The sequence below is a fragment of the Aquarana catesbeiana genome, linkage group LG03, assembly GCF_042186555.1.
Source record: "Aquarana catesbeiana isolate 2022-GZ linkage group LG03, ASM4218655v1, whole genome shotgun sequence".
Classification (NCBI taxonomy): Eukaryota; Metazoa; Chordata; class Amphibia; order Anura; family Ranidae; genus Aquarana; species Aquarana catesbeiana.
The window spans coordinates 139933631-139940615 of record NC_133326.1 but is presented as its reverse complement, the minus strand read 5'-3'; positions in this window follow the sequence as shown (position 1 = coordinate 139940615).

Genomic DNA, 6985 nt, shown 5'->3' with positions numbered 1-6985 from the left:
ACTGCATCCTCTTCAGCATAGAGGGGACTGTGCATGGTAGAATTTGGCCAAGCGGTATGGGGTTACATACCATCACTGAGTGATTTTTTTGAATCAGCTCCCAGTGTTTAATACATTTATTAGATTTACATATTTAGTTATAAGCAAGGAGCCATTGTGAGTCTGTGAACAAAGATGAAAGATCTAACGCCTATTTATTTAAGAGAGTGGACTTTGTAAAGGAGGTTTTGCTGTGAAAGATATTAAAGAATGTAGAGGTTTCTCTGGTTTGAGTAGGTAAGATACAAAATTGTTCAGCATCAGTGGGGATAGTTATGAGCTGGTTGTGTGTTGTGCATAGAAGGTGGACAATTTGTGTATATTTAAAACATTCAGGGGTTGACAGGCCAAACTCTATCAGGAGGTCCTCAAAGCTTTTGAGGGAGCAATCCATATAAAGATATTTGATAGGTAGAGATGCCTTTGGATTGCCAGGACGAGACTGAGAAATCTGGAATGAGGGATTCCAGTATCTGAAGTGGTATAGAGATATGATACAATTGGAGGTGTGTCTTGGAGGTTGGGTTTAAAATTCTCCATGCAATGAGGGACACTTGCACCATAAGAGGAAAAGGCTTTAATGTATAAGGTTTTCAAAGATTAGCTAGGAGGCAATTAAAAAGATTGTGTGCGAGCACTAGAGACTGTTCAATGTTCAGCCACAAAATATGAGGGAAAGGTTTCATCCAAAATTTGATTTGGTCAAGTCTAGTCAATATAAAGATCAATGCAGCCTGTCCCTCCATATTTCCTATGTTTAATGAGTTGTATCTTTACCGTCCTTTGATGGACACAGGAATTCATAAACTGTTGGGATGTGCAAAACCAGTCCAACTAATGGGTGGGCAACAGCAACAAAACACTAACAGACCCACAAAAAAGAACATAACTGGGGTCTGCCTGCCACTCAAATCTGGCATCTGACGAGGCCTGAACATCCCAACAGGCAAAGCCTGGAGAACATCTGAACAGAAAGCCAGGTGGCAGCGTTGCAAATTTAGGAAACAGTTGCTTGATGCTGAAAAGCTCAAGAAGCACTCACAGATTGAGTAGAGTGTGCCTTAACAGAAAAAGGTGGAACCCGATCCTTGAGACTTAGCTTGGATGATGGTCTGTCTGAGACACTGAGAAATGGAAGGAGACACAAGTTCCATAAGGAAAGACAAAGACAGAGTCAGACTTTCTAATGGAAGCAGTGACTGCAAGGTAGACACACACAGCATGTACTAAATCCTGGCAATAGAGCGTGATCTCCTTCCCATAAACTGGAGCTGTACACAGGGACAAAAGCAAAATGCCCTGGTTGAGTTGAGAGGCCTTAAGTAGAAAAGTAGTCTTGGGCCTCAACATCACCTTGTCCTAGTGAAAGACTAAAAGTTTTTTTACAATAAAAGGCTGCCAGCTCAGACAATCACCTTGCAAAGGTAAAGGCAACACAGAAAGCAGCTTTGTATGTGAGAGTAGAAAGGAGAAAATACCTAAAAGGTTCAAAAGGCAGTTTTTGAAGGGCAGAGAAAACCAAATTCAGATCCCATAGAATCACAGGAAACAGTTCGAGCCACATGTTAGACACCCTGTACAAAAAGCTTAATTAAGGAAAAGGAAGCTAGCAGTCTTTGGGGAAAAAACACAACTGCCAAAATCTGAACCTTGATAGTACTTAAAGCGGAGTTCCAACCCAATTTTCTGGTCCCCCCCCCGGTGTCACCTTTCAGAGGGGAGAGGGGAGCAGATACCTGCATAATACAGGTATTTGCTCCCACCTTTCGCGGCGATCTACACCATGTCCGGTCCCTCCTCCATCCCCCCCCGCTGTCTTCTGGGAGACACACAGGTCCCAGAAGACAGCAGGGACCAGTAAGAATGCGCAACACAACTCGCGCATGTGCAGTAGGGAACCAGGCTGTGAAGCCGCAAGGCTTCACTTTCTGATTCCCTTACTGAAGATGCCGGCACCTGCACCCAGGAACCGAGGGACAGATCGGCTTCAGTTAAGGACATTGCGGGCGCCCTGGACAGGTAAGTCTCCTAATACTAAAAGTCAGCAGCTGCAGTATTTGTAGCTGCTGACTTTTATTTTTTTTTTTTTTTCGCCGGAACTCCGCTTTAAGGCCTGTTGCTGATCCATGCCCACATGCAGAAAGAACAGGCTTTGTCCCTCTGAGAATTTCCTGGGATGAGTTTCTTGCCTCACACCAAGTGAAATAAGCCTTCATTGTGCAATGGAAGACCTTGCAAAGTACACTTCCTAGGCTTCAAAATCGTGGGAATCACTGATTCAGGTCTGTCTCTTAGAACCTGGGCTTCCAAAGACATGCCATAAAATCCAGCAAACGTGAAGCAAGATGGTAAACTGGCCCTTGAGACAGAAGATCCAGATGACGTGGAAGAATGCTAATTTCTAAAGGTTCACTGCCCAGCCTAACCTTTGCAAGACTCAAGCTACATTATAGGACAGAACCTGTGCCAGATGCTCCCTTAAAAGTTCATCCAGATATCCCACAATGATGGTGACCTGGGAATACAGTAAAGCTAGCATGGGGGGCAGATTCTTTGTTAACACTTGTGCAGAGCACAAGTAAAATGTCAGAGGCACAAACTGAAAGAATTGAAGGCTCACAGCAAAACAAAGGAATCACAGATGCACTGCAAGACTGAAGACATGCAGGTGCACATTCTTGATATTCACAGAGGCTAGAAAGTCTTCCTGTTAAAGAGACTATAACAGACCTGGTTGATTCTATGCACAGTCTCTGGGCCAGAATTAAGACATTTTGGACCTTGAGATCCAAGATGGGGTGGATGCAGGGGCGGATCCAGGGGGGGGGGGCAACAGGGCAATTGCCCCCCCCCGAAGCACACACTCACTGACACTCTGAATGTTATTGTATATATCCTGCCGCAGCGCCGCTCCGGCCGCTGTGCCGGGCCGAGTCTCTCTCTCTCATGAGAGAGACTCGCGTGTGGTACGGGCGGCGGCGGTCAATAACACTGAAGGAAGGAGGTGGGTGGAGCCTCTTCCCCCTGCACTCGTTGCTAGACGCCAGGCGGCCCTGGCGTTAGCAACGAGTGACGTCATCAGCGTCAGTCACACTCTCAGCCGAGCCGACCGGCGGCCGGTGTGAGTGTGACTGTGACACAGCCTGGAGCGGCGCCTCCAGGCTCCTACATTACATAAAGCAGACTGAGCAGAGTGAGTCTCAGAGAGAGCAGACAGCAGCCTAACTCAGTGAGTGTGGCTGAGTCTGTCTGTGACACAGGCAGCCTGGAGCAGCGCCTCCGAGGAGTCTCTAACAACAAGTCAAGTGCACTGCAGCAGCAGCACACAGCACACTGGCAGGCAACGTGACAATCCGCAAGGTGTGGCAGGTGACGTGGCAAGTGCAATCTGCAAGGTGTGGCAGGTGAGGTGGCACGTGGCAATCTGCAAGGTGTGGCAGGTGACGTGGCAAGTGGCAATCCGCAAGGTGTGGCAGGTGAAGTGGCAATCCGCAACGTGTGGCAGGTGAAGTGGCAAGTGGCAATCCGCAAGGTGTGGCAGGTGACGTGGCAGGCAAGCGACAATCCGCAAGGTGTGGCAGGTGACGTGGCAATCCGCAAGGTGTGGCAGGTGATGTGGCAAGTGGCAATCCGCAAGGTGTGGCAGGTGACGTGGCAAGTGGCAATCTGCATCTGGTGGCAGGCAAGTGACAATCCGCAACGTGTAGCAGGTAACGTGGCAAGAGACACACTCAGGTCTCCCACTGATTCTGCATTATGGTGAGTTGAACTATTTCATTTTATATTACAATGTAATTATAGAAAAAATGCGCTTCAATCATCCTGACACTGGTGCCGGGATGATTGAAGCGCAAACATCAGCCGTTTCCCCAATAAATTGCCCACAATGAAAACGCATTTTCTGGCAGTGCCCCTCCCGAGACTAGACTCTGGATCCGCCCCTGGGTGGATGCCCCCTTTAAGTTTGGAGACAGTGAGTAGAACCCCTGGAACTGTTCCACCACAGATATGGGAACAGTGACCGCTTGCTCCAGAAGACCCACAAGGGCTACATGGAGATCTGCTAATCTTTGCAGTGACACAGGCAGATTGAAAGACATAAACTGAGAAGGAGGCTGACAGCTGAGATCTAGCTTGAGGTCCCTGGAAACTACCTCTCATACCAAGGCATCTTTGATGCTGGCTTTTCAGATGTCTACCAAGGCTAATGGGGCGTACACACGGTCGGACTTTTCAGCTACAAAAGTCCGACAGCCTGTCCGACAGACTTTCGACGGACTTTCGACGGACTTGCGGCGGACTTTCTAACGAACAGACTTGCCTACACACGATCACACAAAAGTCAGTCGAATTCTTACGTGATGATGTACACCGGACTAAAATAAGGAGGTTGATAGCCAGTAGCCAATAGCTGCCCTAGCGTGGGATTTTGTCTGTCAGACTAGCATACAGACGAGCGGATTTTTCGACCGGACTCGAGTCCGTCGGAAAGATTTGAAGCATGTTTCAAATCTAAAGTCCGTCGGATTTGAGGCTGAAAAAGTCCATTGAAAGTCCGGAGAAGCCCACACACGATCGGATTACCAGCCAGCTTTAGTCCGTCAGCGTCCGTTGGACTTTTGTTGACGAAAAGTCCGACCGTGTGTACGCGGCATAACAGACGTTCCCCCACTTTGGAAAGTGGAGGTAACTCTTCATGGTGAAGGTTTATCTGAGGGTTGGGGAATCCAGGGTTTGTGGTTGGCCTAGGTGCCAGGCTTGGACATGGCTTTGGAGGTTGAGTCCTGGGAGTAACGGAAGGAACTATCCTTGGCCTTAGAGGAAGAGTGACTCTTCCCAACCTGGGCCCTAGGCTTCTTCTGCTGGGACAGGTGGGTACTCTTACCCCCAGTGATATCCTTGATAAGGGTCTCCAGGGCAGCACATAAGAGACTTGTCCATCAAAGGGCATGCACAGTAGACTCTTTCTGAATGCTGGATCTGCAGCCCAATACTTCAGCCAAAAAGTCCTTTTTTTGTTCACTGACACAAGACTTATATGGGAAATGAAAAGGGAAACATTGAACAACCTATCCATACACTAAAGTAAAGCCTCGTACACGTGATCCAATTGTTGGCCAAACGAGCATCAGATTTTTGTCTTAAGGGCGTGTGCCTGGATCTTGTCCTGCATACTAACGGTACACAATTTTTGTGCAACAAACACAAACGTAGTGACGTACTACGAGGAATTTTAGCTCTTGTGCGCCACCCTTTGGTCCCCTTCTGCTAATTTCGCGTTTGGTGAGCATTGATTCCGAGCATGCGTTTTTGTATTTTTAAATTTTGTGTGACAGACTTGTGTACTGACCATCAGAAAATCTGACAACCAACCGTTGTCCGCCGAAAATTTACTAGCATGTCATCCAACATTTGTTGGCAGAAAGTTGGACAATTGTCAAAAGGAGCGTACTAATGGTCAGATTTTAGGACAACGGTCTGTCAACAGACAATCCCCTGCCAACAACTGGATCGTGTGTACAAGGCTTAAGGCTGCAGACATGATCTCTTGCTCACTAGGCAAGAGATAAGCCTAAAAGGAAACTCAAATCCTTCTCATAGCATTAGCCAATTCAGCTACAAATTAGCAAGCCTCCATCATGGCCAAGGCAGGTTGAAAGGCAGGGCCTGCCAGAGAAAACAGTGGGTGGACTGGAAAGGCCTTGGGGGTCTTAGGGTTCCTAAAAGGGACTAGACTGGGAATAGCACCGGTGAAAGCTGCAGGTTGATCCTCTAGTTTTAAAGTGGTGTGAAATGCATCAGAGCCAAGGTGCTCACTTTTAGCCTGGGAGTAATGGATAGCCATGGTCTGCAAGGCCACACTATATGCAAGTTTCTTTCCTTTAACCACAGGTGACTGTGTTGCTAGTGGAATCCCTCTTCCTGTGCTATTTTATTTTGACAGTGGGAGGTCCTGCTGTCAGAATACAATGATCACTGCCAGCCGTTATAGCTGCCAGCAGTGATCGAGGAAAATAAACGTGACAGGCTAGTTGTACTGAAGTCGATCAATAGATCAAATTTAGTACAACCAGCCTGCCTATACATGGATTGAAATTCAGCTGGTTCCTTCCGAACCGCCAAATTTTGATCCGGCTCAAGTCTGACAGAGACTCAACAGCAGATAGGGGCAGCTCATAGCTCAAAAGCTGCTAAGGCCTCAGGCAGATCAAATAATGATAGCAGAAAAACAAACCCTCCTGCGCACAAGTGAGTTACCAGGTGGACTGAAAGTTCATGCTGGAAAATGCTTCAGACCTCACTGCCCTCAAGATTAGGGAAATCCTAGTAGTCAGAAAAACAAGAAGAAAAAGAAAATACAAATGATCTCCAGATGACGACAATTAGTTGGCTGACAAACAGACTCCAGGTGGTACAGAGGAGATATCAAGGGCCACTGTCGGCTTACGCGTTTCGAAGGGATACCTTCTTCCTCAGAGCCTAGCAGTCTAGGAGATCATTTGTATTTGCAAACTTTTTTCCACATGTTTGTGAGTAGTATTTGTATCGTATTTTTAATAAAAAAGATGTTTAAAGGATAATGCACAAGGCTGGTGCGCCCTCTTTTTCTTATTGTTTTTCAGATCAGATAATGATTCTGAAGGGGAGGGTGTCATAAGTATACTTATGACTTCTGTGGTCAAAGTTGTAATTTGGCCTATAAAATCCTACATGACTGCGGTGACATACTCCAGCGATAGAACTTAGAGGGGGTTATTCCAAAAAGAGGCACCAAGAGGACTGTTCCCCATGTGCCTAGGATCAGACTTGTTGAATTTCAAGGCAGGGGCAATGTAGCTCAGTGTACTGGGCTAAGTGTTGAAGACTCACAAACCAGCTGATGGTAGGAGAAATGGTTCAAGGCACCAGAGATGACCAGGTCACTCTAGGCGAGTAGCAGAGACCA